The following is a 27,220-nucleotide window of genomic DNA, read 5'->3' as shown; positions in this document are numbered from 1 at the left end:
GGTGTCCCCAAAAGGTATTTGTTAAGTATCATTCATTCAAAAAATATTTTATTGCGTGTCAAGTATGTGTTAGGCGCTGTGCTAGGCAATGGGGCTATAATGGTGAACAAGAAACTGAGAGCTCCTGCTCTAATCAACCTGACATTTTAATGAGAAACCGAGAGTAAACAAGAAGTAATTATACATTTTGATAAATGCAGAGAAGAAATAAGAGAAGGCTCTGATTACAACAGGGAATGCTTACTTTAGAGAAGGTGTTCAGGAAAGTTCCTTCTGAGGAAGAGACATTTGAGCTAGAGTCTGAGTTTTTGAGAAGTAGTCAGTTATGTGAGGAGGGAACACTTAGCATTTTTTTGAGAGGATGTGTGTGAGGTTTTCCACACAGTACCTTGGCATGTGGCTTCACTTTGTAGGGTCTCAGATAAGGAGGACTGGCAATGAAAAAGCTTTGTGTGGGTACTGGCCCTGCATGTGGACATACACATTTTAGATTTGCCATGCATTACTGTTTATCAAGTTTATGACTTACTTAATGGAATAAAAGAATCATCATAGACACAGACACACATACCTAGGGAAAAAAAATCAAAGGATTGATAACAATTATGGTGTTTTAAAATATTATGACTAATGGAGATTTTATGGTGAGTAGCAGGAACACTGGCTTTTATATTCAGGGACAATGCAGCCTGGGGTTGCACTGTGGGGTGAGCAGTCTCATTAAGCTTGTAATGTTGCAGTACCTGTTGGGCGATGAACTAATCAGCTCCAAGAGGGCAAAAGGCAGTGATGTCTTCTGAGAGAAAGAGAGAAAGAAAAAAATCAGCCAATGATCTCAGAGAGGAGTTGTGGGTGCTCCTCCAGCACGGGACTTTTGGAAAAATTCAATATTCACAAATTCCTCTTCTGTAACATAAATATTTGTTTTGGTCAAATTCTTAGAAACTCCCTCTCACAGTGATTGGAAGAGCATGTGTTACTGCACTTGGACTCAGAGTGTTCCATAGCCAACTCGAACCGGGGATCCTCCTTCATTAGTGGAATCATTTCCCCCCTTGCATATTCTACATCATTTCTGGGACACTGAAGACCTCAGCTGAGGTGAAGCCATGTGCCTTGCAGACATGCCGGGGGATGGATGGTGCTGAGCAAAAGCCCTGAAACAAATTCTGATCTTTGGGAAGAATTAATGTTCATCTCCTCACTTCAGGTTTTCTGTTCCAAGTATTCTTTTGGTATAAGCAGCTTTGCTTATCCTACCATTGCTCATTTTTCCTTTTGCTTTCTTTCAGGGATTATTTTTCTAGAGGAAAGAGTGGTTCAAGGTCATTTCTAATCCCTCATATTTATTACTCTTGGGTAAAAAGGAGTACTCTTGCCTTTTTACTTACTCTATTATGCAAAGAACTTCCCTTCTTTTCACACACTTCCCATTATAGGCATCACTGCAGCCTCATTGGGCCCACGACTCAGAGGAGAGTGAGGATAGCATGGAGTCCACTCATCCGTAAAGCTTGGATTTATTGAGTGACTACTTGAGTCGGGTATTGTCTTCTGAATGCTGGGGATCTATGGTTAAGGGAGGTCCTGGAAGAACTGACAGTCTAGTATAGTTGCCTATTTACATAAATGTGTACAAGAAAAAGATAATATTAACACTCATTTATAAATATCAAAAAAGCATAGAGCATTTTTTTGGAGTGGGTTGCTCAGATGTGGGGTGATATTGGCAGTCTTTTGAAGGATAATTTGGAGTTTCCTAAGTGGAATAGTAGGGCATTCGAGATAAGGAAATTTATTCACTCATTAATTGATTCACTTGTTTTTTCATTCATTCATTCATTCATTCATACATCAAACACCTATTATGTGCCAGAAATATTCTAGATAATAGCAATACAAAGTGAGTAAGAATGGTTTCTGCTCAAAATAGATATGGAAGGGCAGCCTGGGTGGCTCAGTGGTTGGGCACCTGCCTTCAACCCAGAGCATGATCCTGGAGACCTGGGATCGAGTCCCACATCGGGCTCCCTGCATGGAGCCTGCTTCTCCCTCTGCCTGTGTCTCTGCCTCTCTCTCGTGTGTCTCTCATGAATAAATAAATAAAATCTTAAAAAAAAAAAAGATATGGAAACAAGTGCCTAAGATGTGTTTAAGTGCTCTGATAGAAGTCTATACATGGACTTTTGGGGGAGGCTTCAGGAAAATTTCATAAAGGTGATAATGTTAGAATAGAATGTTAATAGACATGTGACCATTTATAAGCTGATAGGAAAGAGGGTGAAGGGATACAGAATATTCCAGGCGGAGCAAACACAAAGGCAGAGAGCCTTGAGATAGCCTTGCGTATTTTGCAGAACTGCAAGGGATTAGTTCTGATTGGGTATTTATTGTGTGGCACAGGGATGGAAAAGTCTGAAGAGGCAGTGGGCAGGGGCCACACACTAGCAAGTAGGTGAGACGTGGTGGGGTCATTTGGAGACCACAAGTGATTTGGCTAGTCTGAAGAAAAGGAAGGAGAAGAAACTAGACAGGAGGGAAGGGCCATGCTGGGAGGGGCCTGGAGTGCTAATTTAAAGCACACAGAGCCTTGGGGTACCTGGGTGGCTCAGTTGGTTCAGTGGCTGACTCTTGATTTAAGCCCAGGTCACGATCTTGGGGTCGTGGGATCCAGCCTCCTGTCGGGCTCCATGTTTGGCGAAGTCTGCCTGGGATTCTCTCTCTCTCCTTCTGCACCCCCACCTCACTCCTCCTGTTCCCCCCCCTTGTGTACTCTCTCTCTCTCTCTAAAATAAGTAAATAAGTATTTTTTTAAAAAGCAAGTAGAGCCTTTCCTGTCAGTGCTGAGGAGACATGGATGGATTTTAAACAATTGTTTAAAATTTTTATTTGTAAAAATTTACATACTGTAAAATTTGCTCTTCTTGGTGTACTGTTCTATAAGTTTTGACAAATACGCACAGTCATATACTGACCAACCATATGCCAACCATCACAGATAATGTAGACTAGTTCCGTCTCCACAAAACAGTCCCTCAGGCTGCTGATCCCTTGAAGTCACCTCTCCTCCCATCCCAGGCAACCACTGATCTGTTTTCTGTTCCTCTAAGTTTGCCTTTTCCAGAACATCATATCTGTGGAATCATATGCTATAGAAGCTTTTGAGTCTGGCTTCTTTTACGTAGTAGTATGCACTTAAGATTCTTCTATTGTTGTTTTTCTCATGGCCTGGGAGCTCATTTCTGTTTAGCCCTGAATAACGTTCCATTGGCTGGACATATTGCACTTTATTTATCCATCCATTCACCTGCTGAAGGATATTTTGGTTGCTTCCAAGTTTTGGCAATTATGAATAAAGCTGCTATAACATGAGGTTCACCTCTTTTCCTTCAAGGTCACATTTTAGAAAGATTGCCCCAGCAACAATGTGGAGAATGTACTGAAGGGATGAGAAAAAAATTGGGTTGAATATTTCTCAGTTTATCTCTTACTGTTCTAGGATGTGTTTTACACAACCAATAGGTACATGGAAAAAGCATTAACATGGTGATTGCCAGCATACATGAAGCAATTCAATTGATTTGACCAATCTGAGCAATAAAGTATTTAAAAAATATACCAATCAGCCTACTGGATATTTGACTCAGTGATTTGGCCATGTAGACACAGCTCGAACCCTTATTTTTGACCTGACATTTATCCCCTTCTTTATCATTTAGTGGCTATAAGAGATTAGAAAAAGAGAATGTTTCCTCTTTTATGTTCCATAATTATGTATCTGAATGAAATGAATAGTAGTGTGCTTTGCTAATACTCAGGGTGGTGTCATGATATTAAGAGAAGATGGATTCACTTTGATTAATGGATTAAAAATATACCTAGTTTTAAGAAAATCTAGGTGTTGGCTTATGAAAGGTCAAATCCCAGGGAATAGTAGTCTGTAGCTGGCAAAGATAACACATAAAAAAATGGAGCTTTTCCTTTTGCCCGTTTTCAAGCCTCATTTTCAGTGAATAAATAGAATCTATGTGTTTTTTGAACTTCATTTAAAGTGAGTTAGAAATGATCAAGTGGAAATGTATATAATTTAGGAGTTTAAGCTATGGATTCTGACCACGTAGATTCAAATCTTAGTTTTACTAACTGTGAGACATTGGGGAAGGTACTTAAAAATGATATGATCTCAGTTCTTCCTTTGTAAAGTGGGAATGAGAAATGATAGTACTTATGTCCAGGGTCCTTGTGAAAATGAATTGAAAGGATACGTTAAAATGCTTTACCAAGACTGATACATAGTACGTGATCAATAAATATGGGCTATTATAAACATTAACAAAACCAAGAGCTTATTTTAAGGCATTGCACAGAAATATAATGATGAAATAATACATGGCTCCACTGTCAGGGAGTTTGCAATTTGCTATCTATCTAGAGTGGCAGATACATTAAGAGCTACCACTTAAAACTCAACCAGGATGAAGTAGAGGTTGTACTGTTCTTATGAGGTAACGTGAGGTCAGAGTGATTATGGATGTCTGGGTGGAGGGGAGGGTGCTTCAGCCAAGGGCAGTATTTGATCTGGACCTTGGCAGAGGCCAAGGCGTGCCTTAGAATGAGAAGTAGACGAGTGTGACTCAGTTATGGGTTTAGAAAGGTTCGGAGAAAGATTCTTTTGAGCTTAAGAGTAGAGAGGCTAGAGGGCGATGGAGAAAGACATGATGGGAAAAGCAAGTAGGGAGAAGTTTATAAAGGGCCTAGGGTGCCAAGAGGAAAGATTGACTTGGTTCTACTTATTCACAGGATTTTATGACTTTTCATATTGGTGCTCTGAAAAGCTAGCTTAGAAGAGAACTCATGCAAAGTTTTATTTCCCTTCCGTTGGAAAAAGAAAACAAACCACCCTTGTAAATCATTAATGGCCCATTTTAAAAAGGAGATTAGAGTCATGAGAGTTACTTTTTTCCTATTCAGCAGAGAAATAAAAAGAAGCATATTGAATTATGTGAAAATATGAATTTGTCTCTGTGTGCCAGTACCTATCTGGGACAGATTTATAGATACCGAAATGATTTGGATGACCAATGCTCAACTCCTTTAATGAACTTTTCATGAGAAGGATCCTGAAATAAAACATTTTAGGGCAAAATAGTTATAATCTGGAAATCTGAGGGTAATTATTGTCTTCTTTGTTCACTTATGTCTAAGAGTACATGAAGATTTTTAGTTTAGTTTTTTTTTTTTTTTTTTGCTTACTCTGCCAATTCTGAGAACATTTGAGGAACTGGGAATTTACTTCCTCATTTATTGGTCCCTGAATGCATTTTAAAGGTAACACTGAGATATTAAGTCATTTGATGGCTTTTCATTGTTCAGTTCATTGAAGTAGAACTGATATTCAGAGAATTAATTTCCAAGAAGGGTTTAGTTAATTCTGAAATGACACAAGATGTTCTTCGTCAAAAGCTTAATGCAATGCCTCCTAGCATAATATTGGGGAGTAATGTTGGGAAGAGATGAAAAGAAATTGTTTCAAATTCTCAATCAGGCAAGCAATACTCTAACTAGCAGTCTGTGGTTGAAGAAAAACATGGTCCAAAGAATTAAACATGAAGACCAGCTATTTCAGTGTTCCAAGGGTATCTAGTTATCCTAGAGGAATTTACCTGGATCCCAGTGGGGATTATTTAAATTGTCTATGGCATGTTCAAGTTGTTATTAAAAAGAAAAACAGAAACGAAACCTTCTTCCCTCACAAGCTTTTTTGTGCCGTTTGGAAGCACTCACAATTTTATCTTTGGCACTGACTGAGTCCCTCCCCAGTTGGAGAATCAGCTTTGGCTTTTAGAGTTTTCTACTGTTGCATTTTTCAGGACTCACCCTCTAAAAGAGATTTTCCTGTTTCATCAAAACTCACTTGGCTAGTGTCCCATTTCCTTAGTTCTCTGGTAAATGACTGGTTGCTCTGTTAAAATAATTTTAGGGTCTACGGTTCATTAATTTATTCACTCCCTTGGTTTTTATTGATTGCTATGTATGTATTTACCGTCATCTGTTGGATAAACACATTTTCACTTACTTGAAAGGAAGCGTGAAAATAATATAGACTTAGAGTCCAAGATTCTGAGTTCAAATTCTGAGGCTACCCTTAACCTGCCATGTGTCTCTGCTGAAGACATATAATTTCTCTGAACTTCAGTTTTCTCCTCTGTAGAGTGGTGGGAGAATAATTCCTACCACACAGGGTTATTGTGAACACCATAAAGGGGGAGTGGCAAACTCTAAAGTGCTATTTGAATGTTATTATTTATTTTTTAATGAGTATCTCTTGCTGAGGAAACACTTGATTACCACAGGCTACTCCTTTTATGGGACACGTTTCAGGTTGGCAGGCAGGCAGACGTAGGATATTCCTTGGAATGTGTGTTCTAAAGATGGCTGCAGTACTATCTCCCATCCCATGGGTTCTTCTTGCAATGTGATCTTGGCATTCCAGCACAAGATGGAAGTTGAGAGGTGGGATCTGCATTTTTCCCCCTTGGACATGGTTGGCGATATGGCTGCCTCAACTTAGAGGGTGTTACTATATGACCTCTAAGGCTAGATCACACAATGCCATGCACTACTGTCTTGCTGTCTTGGGGCACTCATGCTTGGAACCCAGCCCCAAGGCTGGGAGAAAGCCTCCCTTAGCCTGTATGGAAAGGCCACATTAGGAGTACCTGTGGACAGCTCAGCTGAGGTTCCAGCTGACAATCAGCATCAACCACCAGTGAGTGAAGATGCCTCCAGATGATTCCAGCCTCTGCCCTCTGCATCTCCTCAAGGAGCAGAAATAAGCCATGAATGCTGTGCCCTGTCCAAATTCCTAATCTACTAGAATCCATGGGCATAGTAAAGCACTTGTTTCATGCCATCAGGTTTTAGGGTAAGTTGTTACACAGCAATAGCTAACCAGCACAAGATGGAAGGATTTATCTACTCTAAACCTATTCTTAACAACTTAAAAAGGTTATAAAGAAAATTGGAACTGTGTTATTTTTATTATTTTGATAGCTTTACATGGTGATGGAAAGCTGTAGTTATTGCTTACTAGAACTCCAGAGTAGAACAGAAGACCTAATAATATTAGAGTTCCAACTTTTTTTCAAGTAGGGTCAATTATAATGATGATAAGTCATAGTCACCAGTATCATCTCCTGAGCTTTTGGATAGAGGAGCTGGATGTATTTCTGTTTGTTTCTACTTTTCCAAGGAATGAGAAATGAGCTTTTCATCCTCCCATATGTCTTCAGAGTGGAATCCCATGGGAGTTGTTTCTGGTGCGACCCTCCATGGCATCCCGTGTTTCAGAATGAAGAGAAGGCAGGAAGAAGATGCTCTGTGGATTCTTGGGGAAGAGCATAGGGAGTCTTTCTCCTTTCCACAGTTTTGTAAGAGAGTTTGGACAATTGGCATTTCCTGAACTCAGAGGCTTCAGCTCTATCTCCTTATCTGTTCAAGAAGATTGTAAGCTCTCTTTCTCTTTCAGCCTCCGGGTCTTTGCTCAAGTGGTTTATTCTATCAAGAATGTCTCCTTTCACTCCCTAACCCTCAAAGTCTAGCAGGAGTTATATCTTCTTCATGAAAGCGTCATATGTTAGATGCAGCACTTAGAACTTCTTAGCACTTTGTTGGCACTTCTCTAATTAGAATTCTTGACATCAGAATGCCTGTATTCCTGATTAGGTTTCAATGCCATTCTTGGCAGGGTCACCATCTTATTCTCCTTCATGACCCCCACTGCGGTTTCTCAGGAAATACTTGTTGAATTCCACAAGGCAGCCTGAGGTAGTGCCAAAATTGTGCAATTGGAGTCAAGACATTTGGCTCCCAGTCTCAGGTCTGAGTCAGGTCTGCCAATAAGCAGATCCTGAAAATGGTGTTGTGATTCTAGAAGATTCTTTACCTTTCTGGGCCTCAGTTTCCTCCTTTAGAAAAGGAAAAGTAGAGCTTAGGTCAGTGATTCTCAATTGGGTGTGCTTTTTCAATACCACTGGTGCCCAGAGAGTCTGATACAGCCTTGGTTGTGTATCCGGCTGGACCCACGATTTATGAGATGCCTTCCGGTTCCAGAAATATGTGTGGGTTGTTGGAAATCGCCGTGGCCTGTGGAGTTAGATGGAAGGAAGTGAACAGGTTGGAATTATAGGTTAGTGCTTCCAAGACACAGCAAAACAGAGTTGAGACAACTCTGAATCATAATAGCTAGCATTTGTTAAGCCAGGCACTGTGCTGGGGCCTGAAATGTATTCTTACTTAATCCTCACAAGACCTTTATGAAGCAGGTACTATTATTGCCCTCATTTTGCAGATAAAGACACCGAGGCTTGGAGAGGTTAAATAATGGACCAAGTCGCTGAGCTAGGTTACTAAGCAATGGGACTGAGGTCAAACCCAGGCTCTCTGACTCCAGGATCTATCTTCATAAACACCCACTGGCTGTCTTTCTCTAAGTTATTTTTACTTTTGTTGGGGGGTAGTGGTGGTGATCATGTTGAAGGGAGCTAGTCATACGGTTATTTCAAAATATTGACTTTGCAATTCCTCTTATTACTGGTGCCTAGCAAATGATACGGGCACTTGTAAACATAATACTTTTTATGAAGACAAGTCATGGGGATATGATTGGGCCATTTAATTGTTGAAAATTGCACCATACCTCTCCAGAGCCATGCAACAATGGCATCACTTTATTCTATCATTACACTGGAATAGATTTTGCTGTATGAAAAGAATTTACCTTCTGAAGGAAGTGGCTCGAGTTAAAAGAAGATTGGGTGTTAGAAGATCACAACAACCAGGAAATGTAGTAAATCTTGTGGAAACTCACCCAGAGTTCTTAGAGGTGAGGGAAATGGTATTTTGTACTTGTGTAGATAGAACAAGGATATCCTACTTCCATTTGCTGAATGTTTCACCCCACAGAGCAATTAAGCAGTTAGCATTTATTGCACCCCAGACATTGCTCATGTTTCTATATGTGAACAACTCCCAGATCTACCCTTTTACCCCCAATTTCCCTATCATTGCATCATTTCTAGCTGTATCTCTAATGCCTTTTGGTTAAATGGCTTTTGGCTCCTGCTGAGAATGACTGATTTCCCCTTCAGGCTTTTTTAGCACCCAATTTCCTAGTCTTTATTGGCAGAAGTCCTGTGATCAGCACTACTAGAGCTTGGGGTCATAGGAGAGGAAGGAAAGGCAAGGCGATTGGAAAGGATGCTCATAGGGTTGATGGAGAGATGGGCACAGGGCATCGGTCAAAGCCTCTGGCCTCCCACAAAGCTGCCTGCTGCTGGAGCCCTGGCACATGAAGTCAGGGTCAGAACATTGTAGTCCTGGCCAAGACAGGGCTTGAGGACTCGGGCAAGCAAGTCACTCACATCTCAGGGATTCAGTCTCTCTATGAGAGTGGTCTACCTGGTGGCCAGTGTTCCTTCCTTATACTATTGGGGGTGATAAAGTGCCTCATTAAATGAGTACATTTCCCAGCCTTCTTGGCAAGAGGTGTACCTACATGTGTCTAGTTTGGAGAGCTAAGTGGAGTTCCATGTCGGACTGCTGAGAAGGCTACTTAAAAGTGGGAGGTAAATGAGTGGGAGGAACTCCTTATTTTTTATTTTTTTATTTTTTGCCTTTCTTTGTTTCTTACCCATGTAGATGTTGGAATTTCAATAGCTGGCTTACCTTTTTGATTAAGTCAAAGCCAACTGGGTTGGGACTTTAATTGCATCTGCAAAATCTCTTCACCTCTATTGGAGAATGTAACCTAATTGCAACAGTGAGATCCATCATATTCAAGATACTGCCCACACTACAGAGAGTGAATTATTCTGGAATATACACCAGGGGCAGGAATGTTGGGGACCACCTTAGAGTAAGACAGCGGACCACAAAGATGAAGAGAGGCTGGTTCTTAATGACCAGAGAGCCTCCCTACCACCCATGGGCTACCACTGAGCCACCCAGGCATGCCAAGATGAACTTCTTTTAGATAAGAGACATATCCTTGGTTTATGGAAGCTATTGTATTCAGTCTTTTTATTAGTATCTAAAAACAACCCTAAATGATTCAGGGGTGAGTAGGATCAGACATTTCTAAAGATTTAGCTTTTTCCATTCCCTGGGGACATTTTCTTTGATATGTGCACATTGGCCAATTCCATGCCATCCACAGCTCTGCTCATCCCAGTCCTAAACTCCTTCACCTCATAATTCTCCACCAGCAATTTTCTGTTTGTTGGAGGGGAAAAGACATGGAATTTGAAGTCAGAAGACCTAGCTCTCAGGTTGGGCGTCTTTATCTATTAGCTATATAACCTTGAGCAAGTTACTTCATATGGTTGAACTTGAATGTCTTTATTTTAAAATGAGAATGGTAATCATGCCTGCTTTGCCACCTGTATAGGGTTGAGGTGAGGAATGAACGAGAGAAACGTGTCAAGGTGTTCCTTGCACTGTAAGTCAGTGAGCAAATGTTAATGATGTGCCATTATATCATTCATTCATCTGTTTCTTCTACATCGACTCTGTACCACCTATTTGTCAAGGATTCAGCTAGTGCTGCAGACACTAAGACTTGTAAGAGAGAGTTCCTACCTACACAAGAATATTCCTAGTCTGTGGGGAAGACAAAGACACAAACAGGATAGTATGAAATGTGCTATGATAGAGGAATGTGTAGGTTAGTTGGAAAGTCTCTGACCTAGAGCAAGGGGTCAGGAAAATCTCTCTAGAGGCTGTGGCAAATAAGGTGGGGCACCCAAGTGGCTCAGTTGGTTAAGCATCCTACTCTCAGTTTTGGCTCAGGTCAGGATCTCAGAGTCCTGGGATTGAGCCCCACCTTGGGCTCCAAGCTCAACGTGGACTCTGCATCTCTTCTTTTCTCTGCTCCTCCCCCCACCCCCGCCCCGCTCATATGCATGTGCTCTCATTCTGTCTCAAATAAAAATATAAATATTTAAGAAGATAATCAGGTGAAAAACATTGATAACAGCAACTACCACCATGTATAGAATATTTGTATGTGTCAGAAGCTACGGTAAATGTATTATGCCATTTACAAATAAGTAATAATAAGTCTATGACAAAGATACTGCTCTTATAGCCTCTATTTTACAGATAAGGAAACTGAGGCACAAGGTAATAAACAATTTCCCCAATGTAATCCAGCTAAGTGGTGGAGTGGCTTCCAATCCAGGCTCTCTCACTCCAGAACCTGATCTTGCAACTGCTGTGGACTTGACAAGGTGGGGTGGGCAGTCTAGACAGAGGTGACAGAGAGGCTGTTAATAGTTCACCAGGGATTGAGCGAGGCACCCCAGGGTGAAGTTGGGGGAGAAAGGGAGGTAAGATTACAGGTACAGAGCACTCGGGTAAGGCAGACATGGACAGCTTTGGCATCCTAACAAAAGGTTTTTATACTGTTTACAAAAGAAAGCCACTAGGAATTTTAGCCAGCATTGCTTTTTATAATGATCTCCATTGGCACAGATGGATAACCGGTCAGAGGGTAGCAATACTGGACGGAGGAAGAGTAGTAAGGGGACACTTGGCAGCTAGGTTTAGGGTAATGGCAGTGTGACTTGAGACAAAGGCATGCAAATGTGATGTGTTAAAAAGTTAAGCAGGATAGATTGGATGATGACTGACAGAAAAGGAGGAATCGAGAATGATTTCTAGCGTCTGATGGAAAGTAGACTCCTTTGCAAAGATATGTAATACAGGAGCACACGTGGAGGAAAGATAAAGAGATATTAATTTATGTAGTGTGAGGTGCTTTTTGTGCAAATAGGCAGTGGGATGTACAGTCCTGAATCTCTCAGGAGAGATGGACTTGGGAATCATTCATATATAGGTTGTAATGGAAGTCATGGGGATGGATGAAATTAGCAAGGAAAAGTATGTGATGTGGGAAGAGATAAGGACCAAAAATAGGATCGTGGGGAGCATCCATACCAGAATTGTGAGCTAGAGGAGAGTGAGGCATGCAGAGAGACAGGAGGAAATCAGCAGGGAGTGGAGTTAGGGATGCAAAGGCAGTATGTGGATGGTTTCATCTAGAAAAGAAGGTTGACATACGTTATATGGGTGGAAGGACATATAAATGAAGGACAGAAAGTTATCTACTAGATCTGGCCACAAAGAGATGAGAGCAACTTACAATAGCCAAGACACAGGAGAAACCTAAGCATCCATCAGTGGATGAATGGATGAAGAAAATATGGTGTATACACATGATGGAGTATGATTCACCCACAAAAACGAAGGAAATCTTGCCATTTATGACAGTATGGATGGAGCTTGAGGGCATTACGCTAAATGAAAAATCAGACAGAAAAAGACAAATACTGTGTGATCTCATTTATATGTAGACTCTAAATAAGAGAAAACGAAACAGCAAAACCAAGCTCATGGATACAGAGAACAGACTGGGGGCTGCCAGAGGTAAGGGGTGGGGTGGGGGAATGGGTGAAGAAGATGAAAAGGTACAAACTTCCAATCATAAAATAAGTCATGGGAATGTAATGAACTGCATGGAGACTATAGTTAGTAATTCTCTATTGCATATGTGAATATAAGAGAATAGATCTTAATAGTTCTCATCATAAGAAAAAATTGTAACTTATGGGAACAAATTTTAAGTAGACTTTTTGTGGTGATCATTTCACAATATATACACATATTAAATCATTATGTTGTATACCTGAAACCAATATAATGTTTATATGTCAATTATACCTCAAAAATAAAAGAGAGGGGATCCCTGGGTGGCTCAGCAGTTTGGTGCCTGCCTTCGGCCAGGGCATGATCCTGGGGTCCTAGGATCGAGTCCCGCATCGGGCTCCCTGCATGGAGCCTGCTTCTCCCTCTGCCTGTGCCTCTCTCTCTCTCTCTGTGTTTCTCATGAATAAATAAATAAAATCTTAAAAAAAATAAAAGAGAGAGATGACAGCAATTTCAGTGGCTGCTCTCGGTGGCAGTCAAGTGACAAGAGTATTGAAAAATTAATGGGAGGTGTGAAGGTAGAGCTAGTATGCAGAAAATAAAAGCAAAATGAAAAATGAGCTTTTCTAGGACCTTGATGAGAAAGTCCATAGAATGGGTAGAGGGGTTGTGGGACACTAGGAGATATTTTTTTTCTTGCCTTTTTCCTGTAAACTGAGAACATTTGAGCGAGTTTTGCACATTAGGGAAAGTAACCACTAGAAAGAGACACATTAAAGAAGAAAGAAGGATGATAATGGAGTGAGGTTTCTTGAGGAGGTCAAGGGAGTAGGGTTCAGAGGTTAGGTGAGAGTTTCAGTTTTGATTGGAAGGTCTAAGTACAGTGCCAAAGAACCAGGATATCTGCTCTCCTCTCTCTTTGCCTCAAATGGTGTTCCAGAAGGAGCCATGTTTCTCTGCTAGAAGCCACAGATCCCATGGAGTGGCCCTGGCTCCTAGCTTTGAGGTGACACCACCTCCTCACCTTCCCCTCCCACTTCTTGATGCTGCCGATTGCTGGGCTCACTGTTTCCTGTGTACCTTTCATTTCTTACAAAGCCTTTGCAGCTAGTTCCTGTATTAAATTCCTAACATCGAACTACCTATGTGGGGTGGCTTCCTAGTTGGACCCTGTCTGAGACATGTATTTATTGTAGAAATTTGGCCAAAGAAGAATTTTGTAGACAATTCAACAAAGAATATAAAGCCATCACTAATCCCACCATCCGAAAGATAACTGTGGTTAATATTTTGGTGTATATCTTTTTAGTCTATTTTCATATGTATATATGCATTTTTCTTCCTTCACAACTTTGGAGCTATAACTTACTCTTTGCTTTATGGTCCTTTTTTTCTCATTTAATCTATTGAACACATTTGTCTAAGTCATTAGGTATTCTTGTACAACATGATCTTTTAGCAGTTATTCATATGACTTCAAATGGATGTACTAGAACTTACTTAACCGATCTACCATTCTTATTTATTTAGATTGTTTCCAGTATTTTGCTATTGTAATAATTCTCTATGCCAAGTTTTGGAGTACATTTCCGATTATTGTCTTTAGGGTTAAAAATGTAACTACTACCAGAGCAGGGTTTTTGTTTGGTTTATCCACTGATGAATTCTCAGTGCCCAGAGCACTGCCTGCCTGATAGTGGACATTCTGGGTGAGATTGAAGTAAGATGACTGTGTTAAGGGACACGTACAGTATAAAGACCTCGTACATATTGACATGCCTCCTTTCGGAGGCCCAGGGATGATTCATCACAAGAAGGCAGTCAGCTCAGAACTGGCCAGCTGCCTGATGAATTGTACAGGATGGAGCCTTCAGGCTACCACAGCTGCTGGGGGTCATTCAGCTGGTGGAATTTGCCTTGTTGCAATTGTGAGCCAGCTGGACCGAGAGTGAAGGCCAGGGCTGTGTGGATTCCTATGAAGTCCATTTCTCCTCCCCCAGGACATCCGCTGGCTGCTCTACTGAGGCTGTTGTAACTATGCTGGGCCAAATCTCAGGCCCCGCCGCAGCTGGATGAAGGCGCAGGGGTGGGTCCTTCTGCTCCCAGATCTTCCTGAAGGAGTTCTCAGGACTCCTCAACTCTGAACTTTTGAAGAAAGAAAGAAAAGAAAGAAAAGTGAGATTTTCTTAATTTGGGGCTTTCAACTAAACTCACAAACAATACACCATCTTGAGGCTTAAAGCTGGTCTCAAGGAAAGGTTTGGGTAAAAGAAAGTCACTTTCTTTACTAAATTATTAGCTGATAAGTTTAGATTAAGGTGTTTTTGCTTTGGGGTGTGTGTATGTGTGTTTCAGAAAGTGAGTGTGCTAGAACCTTGAGTCTCAACATTGATCGCTGGTTTGCTTAAGTCCAAATAAATGACTGTGTGTCCCAAGCTCAATAACAATAACATGCCTATAAAATAAAAGCCACAAAGGCAAAGTGGAATGTGGAGAACAAGCAGATTTTATGCCAGGGATTAAGCTGCAGCCCGAGGATGTATCTGGACATCTCCAGTCCTGAATGCCCTGGTCACCGTCAACAGATTCCAGATGACTGAAAGTATGGATTGAATTTAATAATTATTTATTGATCACATTTTATGTGTGTTCAATGTCAGAAGCTCCCTATAGGGAGCTTCACCTGAAGAAGAAAGGGTGGAGGCACAAATTCACAATTCGGTGAGCAATACAGAGCTTGCTTAGTGGTCTGGGTTGGGCTGCCTGGCTTCTCACCCTGGTTCTACCACTTTCTAGGCCTCTGGGCTTCAGTTTCCTAGTCTGTAGAAAGCCTAGAAGATAGATTCTATAGAGTTGATAGAAGAATTAGATGAGTTAGCATTGGTAATGTATTTGGAACACTAGCTTAGGACATGGGACACCTATTTTGCTGCTCCGTGGCTTCTCTCCAATGCCAAGGTCCTCCTGGGTGGGCTGGGGATAACCAGGGGCCTTGTTATTCAGTCTGTTATTGGAATGTGTCCCCCGCATCTCCAGGGACTTTCTTGCCTTTCTCGCTTCTATCTCTTTGTGACTTCCCAACCTTGCTCTTGGAAGACATGGCCTTTGGTTAATCCCCAGCCTGCCTGTCAGCTGAGGATTGGTGCCACACTAGGCTGAGTGCTGTGAAACAGAAGGAATGATAAGGTACGGTGTTCTCCTGATATGCTAGGCCTGAGAGGGATTAAGATATCTGGCCCAGGAAAAGATGCTCTAGGGAAGAATGCTGGCATGAGTGTGGGGTTTTCAGAGTCCACGTCCTTAGAATTAGCGATGCTTAGCAACTGGACAGCCATCTACCATGAGGACTGTGGACTCCCAGAAATTCTAACCTTTCATCCAAATTCAGGGTTTTTTGGATATTATGTTGAGAGACAGCCATTTAACTTCTGTTCTAACATTTTTTTTTTCATTTGTTCATTCATTCACTCATTGAGCTACAGAGACTTTACTACTTGTCTTATCAGACAGCATGGCCAATCTAGCCAAACAATTTCCAGCTGGTCGTTCTTGTTCTGGTTTTATAAAAAGTCAGATCTCTATTTTATGTATTTAATGACATATATTATCTTCCTAAATCTTTTCCTTTTCAGACTCATTTGTTCCAGATTCCCATCATTCAGTATACATGGCACGATTTCCTCATTTTCTGCTATTCTGATTGCTTTTCTTGGGAAGAATCTCAGGCTTGAAACTTCTCTTTAAAATGCGGCACAAAGACCGCAACTCACTGCAAGTAGCATATGACTCCTTGATGCTCTACATCTACTATTGTAACCTAAGACTATTTTAGCTTCTAAAGGGAAATTTTCAAATGAGCCATTATCCACCTAGGTTTCTTCCACCCCATAGATATGCATTTCGGTTTGTGAGCTTCCATGCAACAATTTACATGATTTTATTTTAAATAACATCAGCTCACCTATTCTCTGATACAGTTTTGAATTCACCAATTAGAGGTGTTTGTGCCATCTGTAATTTTGATAAGCATGAGACTGTATGAGAAAAGGAAAAAAGAGCATCATCCGACTACAATAATAATGCTCTCTGGCTTTTGGATTTGACCTATTGCTACAAGTCAGAGACTTGAGACGCCAGGCAAGTTTGAAGTTCTTCACTCATTAGCAGACAGACAATGGGAAAGTCATAGAACCTCTCTGAACGTCAGGTTCATCAACTGTAAACGGGAGAGATATTTCCCTACTAGAGTTGAAGTGAGAGATAAATAAGATAAACCATGTAAAAGGTTAATCACAAAGCCAAACAAACGGTAAGCACTTAATAAATGACAGTTATTTCATATTATTTCATCTCCCAGTCACACCCACTAGATATCACAGAGACTGAAATTTCGTTATCATGGTTACCATATTTTCCTATCTTGGGTCTTCTGGAGCCTTTCTCATTTCTGAAGACTTTTAAAGGATTAATTGGCAATGATTTTGAAATGAGCCCAGAGACTTGTTTGAAGTAGCAACTGGGAGCAATTATGACTTCCTGTAGAGAACTAGATTAGCTTAGTGACGAATATAAATAATATCATTAATTTAGGTACGAGGGAGTGGGAAGAATAATCTGATTGTGCAAGAACCGAGTTAAACCTGGAAGTCAGACGATAGTTGTTTTTTTTTTTTTTTTAAATCAGTTATACAGAAATTCAAGACTATATGGGATAATTTGTGTGGGCTACATTACAGAACATTCAGGACTCAGGGGTTGCTATTCGGAGTGTGGGGGCTGATTGTTGCCTTCACTTTGGACATCGTTCATCCAATTGTATTAAACTGATGAAGGGCTTCTGGGGTCAGACTTCCCTGGCTCCACCATTTATCACCTTGGGTAGGGTCACAGATGAAGTCTTATGCAGAATCTCAGTTTGTTCATGGTTTAAATGTTGTCAAGAGCATAAGGCATTTTTAGGAGGCTAGCAGAAAGGGCAGCTAACATGCTTATTATGGCTCCTAGTCCACAGTTAAGTACTCAATAAATGGTAGCTATGATTTTAATTACGCTGAGAGCAAATTTCACAGAGGAACTGCCTGCAAAACACTACTCATTTGTAAGTGAAAATTTTAATTGGAGCCTTGTCTAGAATACTTGTTTTTTTCTGGTCAAGGGCATAACACCGTGATTGAATGACAGAGAGTGTTTCTATCAGCAGCCCACCGAGTTCCCTTTCACTGGAATCCAGCTTATTAGCTGCTTGGCTAACCCTAGAGCCAGGAAAACATGTCCCATACATGACACCGTTGTCAAGCAGAGGAGACAGATGTTTCTCGGCTTCCCCTCTCTGGGACTTAATAGCTCCCGAAGGTTAACCCTTATTGACTCATTAAGCCGTGTCTGCTTGGGGGTCAGCGGTGGCGACGCTTGTGTTAACCTCGGCCAGCAGCCGTCACCAGGGCTTTACAAAGGGAGATGTCACAGTTGAGAGAGAGGCAGGTGATACAACACACGCCATCCTCAGATGGCCGTGGTTCCCTAGAGATGAGGAAAAAAGATGTGTTTTCTTAAAAGATTAGAAGAGAATAATACCCTTTGCTGTTTTCCCTGTGGGTTATTGGTAGGACATCTCAAAATTCGATCCCTTGTTCTCTGTCTCTCATCTCTGTATTTGTTAAAGAGCACTGCTTAGACCCAGCATGTGGGGTGGAGAACATCCTAGGGGCAGTGTGGCAGTGGCCACTGCTGGGACAGGAATAAAACCCACTGGGGCAGGAATATATATGATTATATTCTCTCTTCCAATGAAGCATTGGAAATAACTGGCTTTGGTTTTTCTCCTCCCTCTCTCTGGTGTCCCATGTAGGCAGTGATGGGAATGGAAATTATTCCATTTGATGTTCCCAACTGGATTGTTCCTAATCTCCGTTGATGTGCTTCACTTTTCTTGCTTACTGAGTCTGGGGGTACTCAGATCATCTGCTGGTTGCTCTTCTGCTAGCTCCCAGGTGCAGGTCACCCTTCCTCTCTTTCTTTTTTTTTATTTTTTATTTAAAAAGATTTTTTTTCCTTCCTCTCTTTCGACTCCCTTGGACCCCAGGCTGATTCGGAGCCAGACATGCATGCGTGAGGAGAAGGTGTGCTGCCATCATCAGCAGAGAATGTTTTACTGAATGGTTGGAAAATGGTCCCGAGACAGGTTACCATGGCATCTCCTTAGTGAGCCAATGCCGGCTTCTGGTGAACATCTTTTAGTAGGAGTCAGAAATCACCTCTCTGTAATAATCTATTCTAGAATTTTCGAGGCTGAAGCTTTATAATAATGTGTGTGCATTTATAATTATCACCTCTAATAATTTCTCTGGAACTGTAGACTTCAATTTATTCAAAGGGAATAGGTGTTCACTCCCTTGGGATTCTGGGCTGTTTTATGTGGTTCACTCGATGCTTTCTAATTTGAAAGAGTGTTTTCTTTGGTGGCCAAATAAGTAGATTTCCTCTTAGTAGTGAAGGGAATGCCACATGGTTGGGGATATGGATGGGGTTAGATCTGTGCTCTCCAATATGGTACATCTGGCTAGTGGCTACCATATTGAACAGAGCAGATACAGAACATTTCCATCATCACAAAAAACTCTATTGTCCAGCCCTGGGTTAGATGGTCCAAAGGATAGGAGGCCCCTCTGCTAGCTTGGAGGTATCCATCAGTAGAAGTCAAGAGAGTACTGTCGAATTCATTAGGTTCTTATAACCACCCCCAACACATACCTTCTTTACCTCCTCTGCCACCTTGGGACCACCAGGACTACTCATCATGTCACTAATCCACGAAGCCCAGGACTGCCTGGGGAATCTTCATCCCTAGACTCTAATTCTCTATGACTCATCCTCTTCTCCTTAAAGGATTTCATGGGCCTCTTGGAACTTAAGATAAATTATCAGCATAATCTCCCATATCCTCAAGGCTTCTCTGAATTTTATCTTTACCTCCTTGATCTCCCCAAGATACTGCTTCTCCTGCAGCCCTCTCAAGAAATTGCTGTTTTCTCTCCTTTTCTTACTGGACCCGAAAGTGAGGTAGGTGAATTCTTTGGCTTCTCATTTCCACTTCTAGACCACATTCTGTAGTCATGAAAATCACTCAGCTACAAATCTCACGTCATCAACTTGACTCACCCGGTAGTCCCCACTGTCTTGTTGAAGTCAATTAGCACAACTAGAATCACTCAGCCTGATTTCTTGAAAATGTTAGCTTTGGATCACTGCCATTCCCTCATCATTCTTTCTTTCTTAATTGTTGGCAATTTAAATGTACATGTAGAGGATTCTCGACTTTTTCTCCTCCAATTATCTTGTCTAATGTTCTGTCTCAGCAACTCCTTCTCATCGTCAGTCATAGTCTGGGAGACCTTGCTCTTACCCTTAACGTAAACCTTGCCAGAATCTTAATTTCAAACATTCACCCCTCTGACCACCATTTTCATGTTTATAGCCCACTTCCTGTAGCGCCCTGACTCCGCTAGGACCTTCAATCTAGTGTCTCCACTAGTTAAACACCAAAGGCAACTCTTCCGGGTGGATGAATGCGAAAGAGTTGTCCTCTCTGCATGATAAAGCCCCATTCCAGGGCTCCTGGCCTGGGACACAGGGTAGATTTCAGCCCCCATTCACTCCTCTTAGCAGGGCACAAACTTGACAAGTGTATGCGAAAGCCCTGTTTCAATCCATCCAATCTATCACATTTTAACTGTTCCTCTCCAGCATCCGCAGGATCTAGTGTCTGTCTTCATCTCATTTTATTTCCCAACCAATCATTGTCATTACTCCTTTGCATAAAATCTCAACTCCCACGACTTTCTCTCTTTCTTCATTGTATTCTCTTGGCTGAACTCTATCCCTGGTTGAATTCAACTAATTATTTTTCCTGCATGGTTATAGCTCTGCTACTAACATGGCCAAGGGAAAACACCTGTGCTGCCAGTTTTCCCTTCAAATTCATGAGTACGGACCTTAAGTTGGCCATAATTCTACCCATCAGTTGTACTGTATTTTTTTTAAAAGATTTTTTATTTGTTCAAGAGAGACACATAGAGGCAGAGACACAGGCAGAGGGAGATGCAGGCTCCCTGCGGGGAGCCCGATGTGGGACTTGATCCCCAGACCCTTAGGATCAAACCCTGAGCCAAGGGCAGACTTGATCCCCAGACCCCAGGATCACACCCTGAGCTAAGGGCAGATGCTCAACTACTGAGCCACCCTGCCGTCCCTGTACTGTATTTTCTTATTGAATTTTCTATCATCTTAGATAATTTTTTCATTTCTTCTTCCTTCTCTTCAAAATGTTGACACCTCCTTTCTCACTGAGTTTCAGCTAATGACCGACCTCACTTTCCACGTCAGGAAATTGAAGCTATCAGAAGAGTGCTTTGACAAATTCTTCCCAGCACACCTACCCTCCCACCTGTACCGTGTCCATATGCTGTGCCTTCTCTTCTGCTTGGGCTTGGGATCTGCTTGGGTCCTGGATCTCATTGCTCTTGCCTACTTAAGGACTTTGCTGCAGGAATTCTCCCTGTTTTCTTATTTATCACCAAATAATGCCTTTCTGTTGGGTCATTTCTAGCAGAATATAGACATTCTTTCCTTCGTCTGAAACACAGCTCTCCATAGATCCCATTTCCCTCTTCGGTTACTGTTCCATTTTTCTATTTCTTTTCATGGGAAATATCTTTGAATGTATTGTCTGTACTTGAGAGCTCTATGATTCTGATCAGGCTTTCATCTCCCTGCTCGACCATCACTGCTTTTGTTAGGGTCACCAGTGTCACCCACGTGGCCAAGTCCTGAAATCAATGACCATTCTTCTTTTCCTTGGCCTATTAAAGGCATTTAACATAGCAGCCCAGTGTCTCTTTCTTGTAATATTTTTTTTCACTTAGTTTTCAGGACACTTACTCTTCAAGTTTCCTCTTACCTACTTTTCTCTACAGTGACTTCTTCATGGGTCTTCCTCATCTCTAATCTCTAAATATTGGAATGCCCCAGGGTCAGTCTTTGGCCATCTTCTCTTTTCTGTTTCCCCACCCCCATCTTATCTGGTCTCATAGCTTCAAGTAACATTTTTATGTTGATGATTTCCAAATTTATGTTTTTAACCCAAACCCCAGAAGTCCCGACCTGTACTTCATATTCTGATTGGCTGCTTAGCATCTCCACTTGGATATCAAATAGACAGTACAAGTTGAATAAGATCAAACTAAGTAAGCACTTGATATACATCTTTTCTCCTTGCTACCCTCATGGTCTTCTCTATCTCTATAATGGAAATTCTATTCTTTTTGTTGTAGTCATTGGTTTATCTTTTTTTCTCCCAACATCCACAAATCCTATTGGCTCTGCCTTTAAAATATATCTAGAATCAAATTGCTTCTTGCCTCCTAGATGAGCCACTCCAGATGCCACCACCCTAACACCTCGGATGAACCTCCATAATCTCTTATCAAATATTTGTAATAGCCTCCTAACTGGTATCCTTGCTTTCACCCTTGCTCTGTTTTAGTCTGTTTTCCACACAGCAGTTAAAGTGACCATTGTGATATTCCGCTACTTACAATCCTGCAGTGGCTTCCCAGCTTACTCAGAGTAAAAGCCAATGTCTTCTCCATAACCTACTGTGTGATCTGGTTCTCTGTAACTCTATGTCTCGTTACTCTCTGGCCTTCTCTCCTACCATTTTCCCTCTTTCATTGCATTTCAGCCACTCTGTTTCCTTGAATTCTCCAGACATACTACTGCCTCAGGACATTTGCCCCTGCTCTTCTTTTGCCCCCAATTCTCTTTATCCAGATAGTCACATGGTTCATGCCTTTCCTTCCTTCAGATCTTCATTTAAAAGTCTCAGCAAAGCCTTTTATAGATACGCTATCTAAAATTTCATTCTCCTATGTATACTTTCTCCCTCTTCCCTGCTTTTTTTCTTCTCTGCTTTTTCTCCTTAGTACTATTTATCACTCTATGACATAACATATATTTTATATTACCTTTTAAAAAATCTGGCTCTCCCACAAGAATTTAAGTTCCCCAAGAGCAAGACTTTTTATTTGCTTGTGTTTGTTTTGCTCACTGCTGTATCTTCAGTGCCTAGAAAAGTGCCACGCCCCCCAGCAGACATTTACCAAAGCTTTGTTGAATGACTAAGTGAAGGTAAAGAGGAATTGCCATGGCTGCTTCTTTTTGTAAAGAATTATAACCTTATAACCTACTACTTAAGAACATAGACTGGAAATCCTGCCTGTGCAGCCTTGGGTTGGTTACTGAATCTGTTTTCTCCTATGTAGAATGCAGTAAGAAGAGTTTCTCCTGCATAGGGTTGGGAAGATTAAGTGAAGTAATATATGTAGGGAAACACACGTGGATGAGATATACAGAGATGAAATATGTGGCACAACGGCATGATAAGTCTTCATTCTCATCACTATATAGTTATTACCTGCTAACATCATGTCATCTTCCCTTCTCACCATTATACTTTCCTCATAGGTTGTTTACAGCATAGTATAACCCCATTTATGGGATTCCCAACCCTTTTGCTCATTAGCTGCGTGACTTAAGACAATTTACTTAATCTTTCTGAACCTCTGTCATCTCACCTTTAGACTAGAGACGGTAATACTACTTTGCAGAGTTGTGGTGCAGAGGAAATGATGTGTAAAGACGGGTTTGGTATCTTTCTCTGACACATAATAAATGCTCAATAAGTGATAGCTCTTAATTGTGTTGTGGGGGTGTGGGATATGGAGGAGGCACTCTGGCAGGGCAAGCATGAACCAGTCTGTAGGGTCAGTGGGACTGTTCATATTTGAGTTCTTCTAAAATTGGGAGTATCTCTGAGAGCAGGCTGTGCAACCACAATTGTTAATTCAGCTCTTTTTTTCTCACCAAGATCACTCCAAGTTTTTTAGCAGGGATTGTCATTTTTAGAGTTTCTTGAGACATGCTTCTTTTTATAGTTTCTGTCTTCCATAAACTCTTTTCTCTGATTTTTAAACATCCTATGTAGAGTCTACAAGAATATACATATACATATTCCTTCTTCATTTGTTTTTATTCAATTTCAAGAAACACTGTTATTCTCTTCCAAGGTTCCAGTCACTTCCATATCGCTAATCAGTTCTTCCTGGTTGATTGGAATCACATAGAAAGCAGCAAATCCACTTGGCTTCCCTTCTACCTTTTAAGTATCCAACAGTAAGATTGACATCATTTATAGATTATAGGGCAAGTACACAAAGTGGTTAAACTGACCTGTTTAAAATTAATGTCCCCTCCAGCCAGACTTAACCAGCCTTAGTATAATCCTAAGAATATGCCCCTCCCCACATCCCACTAAGCTGATTATTTCATACCACCTACTTTCACCCTATACATTCTTAGGTATTGTTACCCAGACTCATCTTCTGTCCCGATTTCAGAAGGCACTCCATGAATGGAAGAATCCCTTAGAGGACAGAAGTGAGAATTAAAGACTCTACTAAATACATGAGCTCATCTTTTTAGAATCCTGCAGAACAGAGAGTGGAATTTTGCCAACACTTCACATTGACCAGGCAGACTTGCAACATTGTCTATTTCCTTTCTCTTACATGGATTAAATATCTTTAGAATAATCTACTAGAAAATAACACAGGAGAAAGACCATCCTCATCCTGGTCATGGGTCAAATTCTAAGTAAGTGTGCAAAATGAAGTAAAATGGTTAGACACAGAGAGAAATTTCTGAATATGACTTTTTAAAATGATTTTTGTCCTAAGTGTTGAAGTTGGGTGGTAACATAATCTTTGAAGCTAATAAGTGACTTTCTAATTGTGGAATATAACACAATTGTTGTTATATATTTTGTGCCGCAGTATGATCCAGTTTTGGAAGGAAGTGATCGTGATTGCTAATTACATTGGATTTATCTAATTTATGAAGTAAAAACCTTTTCTTCAGCATTTCGTTGCATAGAGTAGTGCCCTACCTCCTGCAGAAATGAAATAAGTACTAATTGAATTCACAGCTTTTCTTCTAATGAAGTAAGAACTTGTTAACTTCTCCCCCTCAAGTCTGTCATCTTTTCTTTATGTAATTCTTAAATACTCATCCTGATTCCACTTCTCCTATGTTCATCCAGCTCTTGAAAATAAGCTAAGAAAAAAAGAAATGTGACTTTTGAAGTTGTGTTGCTGTATTACTTCTGTTTTTACTATTGAGTAATCTCTACCCCCAGTGTGAAGCTGGAACCCACAACTCTGAGGTCAGGACTCGTATGCTCTATTGATGGAGCCAGCCAGGTTTAAAGAACATTTTTTAAAAACATAAGTGATAAGGTACCTAGGTGGCTCCGCATCAGCTTTTGGCTCAGGGTGTGATCCTGGCATCCTGGGATTGCGTCCTGCATCAGGCTCTCCAGAGGGAGCCTGCTTCTCCCTCTACCTGTGTCTCTGCCTCTCTCTGTGTGTGTCTCTCATGAATAAATAAATAAAACCTTAAAAAAAAAAAAAAACAAGCCCCCCCCCTCCAACCCAGAAGTGATAGAACAAAACAACTTTGAGAATCAACCCATTTCTCCAGAAACTTCTTTTAGCAGTGCCTGTTGGGTGGGTCCTTCCATGGAAAGAAGTCAGATTTCTGATATCAGGACACATTTTTCCCCCCCGAGATGTTGAAGAAATTGACAGTATTGATAACTCACTGCTCAGGCAAATGGCCTTGATACACAGGGGAAACTTCTTTAGTTGTACTTTTCTGGCACCGAGAAGGGAATGGCCTTTTCTTCTCTTTTTATATAGCTCAAAGGTGAACTATAGCCCCAGAGCCCACAAGACTTCTCTATTCTTTGGACTCTTAAAGTACTTATGAGTTCCCATCTTCATCTGAACCCTTAAACTGTCTTGCATTACACTCTCAGGGCTTGCTGTCTTATATCTTCAACTAGATTGCCTCAGCTCTCCTGGTGGGAAGGGACCAGGTCTTAAACAGCGTGTCTCGTGGTGGATACTTTAATGGAAATTTCTCAAAGGGTAGTCAACACATTATGTCAGAAGCATCTGGAACATCTAAGTAAATGCAGTACTTAGAACATCTAAGTAAAAATAGAACATCTAAGTAAAAACATCTAAAAATGATTTTTAGACCCCTTCCATTTTACTAATCTAATATTGGCTGAAGTGAGAACAAGAATATGGATTTTAACAGTTTCCCCAAGTGATGCCTACACACTGGTGTTTGAGAACCATAGCCTCATAGGTGTGAAGTAGATGCTTGATGACTGGCCTGATCAACTTCCCACTGATACCCTTCAATTACCCTCAAAACAAGTCCTTTGGGGTTACAGGCTCTAGCAAGGCTGGGCCTAAGAGTAGAACCCATACTTGTATTCGTATAACAAACAATAACATGAGTTTACCCTTCTGGGTATGGGTATATGATGAGGAGTTAGGTAGATAGAAACAGTCTCTGCCTCTGTGGGTCATACAATCTAGTCACATAACTTAACGAAACTGGCAATAGTCCCTTCATCGGCCTCTTCTCTCTCTCTCTCTCTCTCTCTTTTTTGTATTCCTCAGATATTTTATAAGTATCTTCTTTTAGCCAGACTCTGCTCTATGATGAACAAGACAGATAGGAATCCCTCCTCTCTCAGAGAGTTTACATTTTAGTAAGGAGAAAAAGAAAATAAACAAGTCAACCAAAACCCCCAAGGTAATCACAGATTGTGACGATTGCAATGAAGGACATAAACAAAATAACATGTGGAGGGAGAGACTTCAAAGGGTGAGGACTAGGCAAAGCCACTCCATGGAATGGCAGTGGAGCTGGGAATTGATGGAGGAAGGGCTTAAGTCATGACTGGAACTGGGGCAGATTGATGAGTCGTTTGCAGCACACATGCCTCTGATGGAATAAGGATGATGATGATGACCATCACCATGAACATCAGCTCTTATTTAGGAGCGTTTCCCATGGGTCAGCTGTGTGTTAAATGTTTTATGTGCCTTGTCATATTTGATCTTGGTAGGAAACCTAGGAGATAGGTATTATGACTCCCACTTTCAGATGAGGAAGCCGAGGAAGCGCAGAGAGTTGATGAGACTTGTTCAGGTCACATGGCCTGCAAATGGCAGAGCGGGCAATCAGACTTAGCTCCGTGTAATGGCAATGTCTGCATTCGCTGGCACTACAGATTTCCCTTGCTGGTGGTGTGAGGCTGCTGCCACTGGTTGCAGAGGAAGTGCAATGAAATGGAAACCGCACAGGCTTGTTGTGCCGACAACAATGGATAATATTAAAAAGTCTGATAGTAATGATTGGGCTCTTGAGCGCCCACTCTCTGCAAAGCAGTAGGAAGAGCACTTATACTCATTAGCTCGTGGGATCCTCAGAATCACCCTATGACACACAGATGATGAAGCTGAGGTTTAGACAGGCTAAGCAACTTGGCCACGGTCTCAACTGGTAAGATGATTCAGGCTTAGGCGGTCGAATTCTGACCCCTGACTCTCTTTGCTTCCCTGATGAAAAGAGCCAGTGTCTGTGCAAGGACGTTAGACACACTAAGACACACTAAAGCTTAGAATAATCAACCTCTCTCCCCCACCATAGCTCTTTTTCTTCTGGGCTGGTTCCTGACACCTGTGACATTCTCTTCTTGCCTTTAGGGACACTTGCTATGGACTTGCTGTGCTTTTCCTTCCCTCTGCTGATTTAGGAG

The sequence above is a fragment of the Canis lupus genome, chromosome 25 (assembly GCF_048164855.1).
Source record: "Canis lupus baileyi chromosome 25, mCanLup2.hap1, whole genome shotgun sequence".
In the NCBI taxonomy this organism is placed as follows: domain Eukaryota; kingdom Metazoa; phylum Chordata; class Mammalia; order Carnivora; family Canidae; genus Canis; species Canis lupus.
This window is presented reverse-complemented; position numbering follows the sequence as displayed.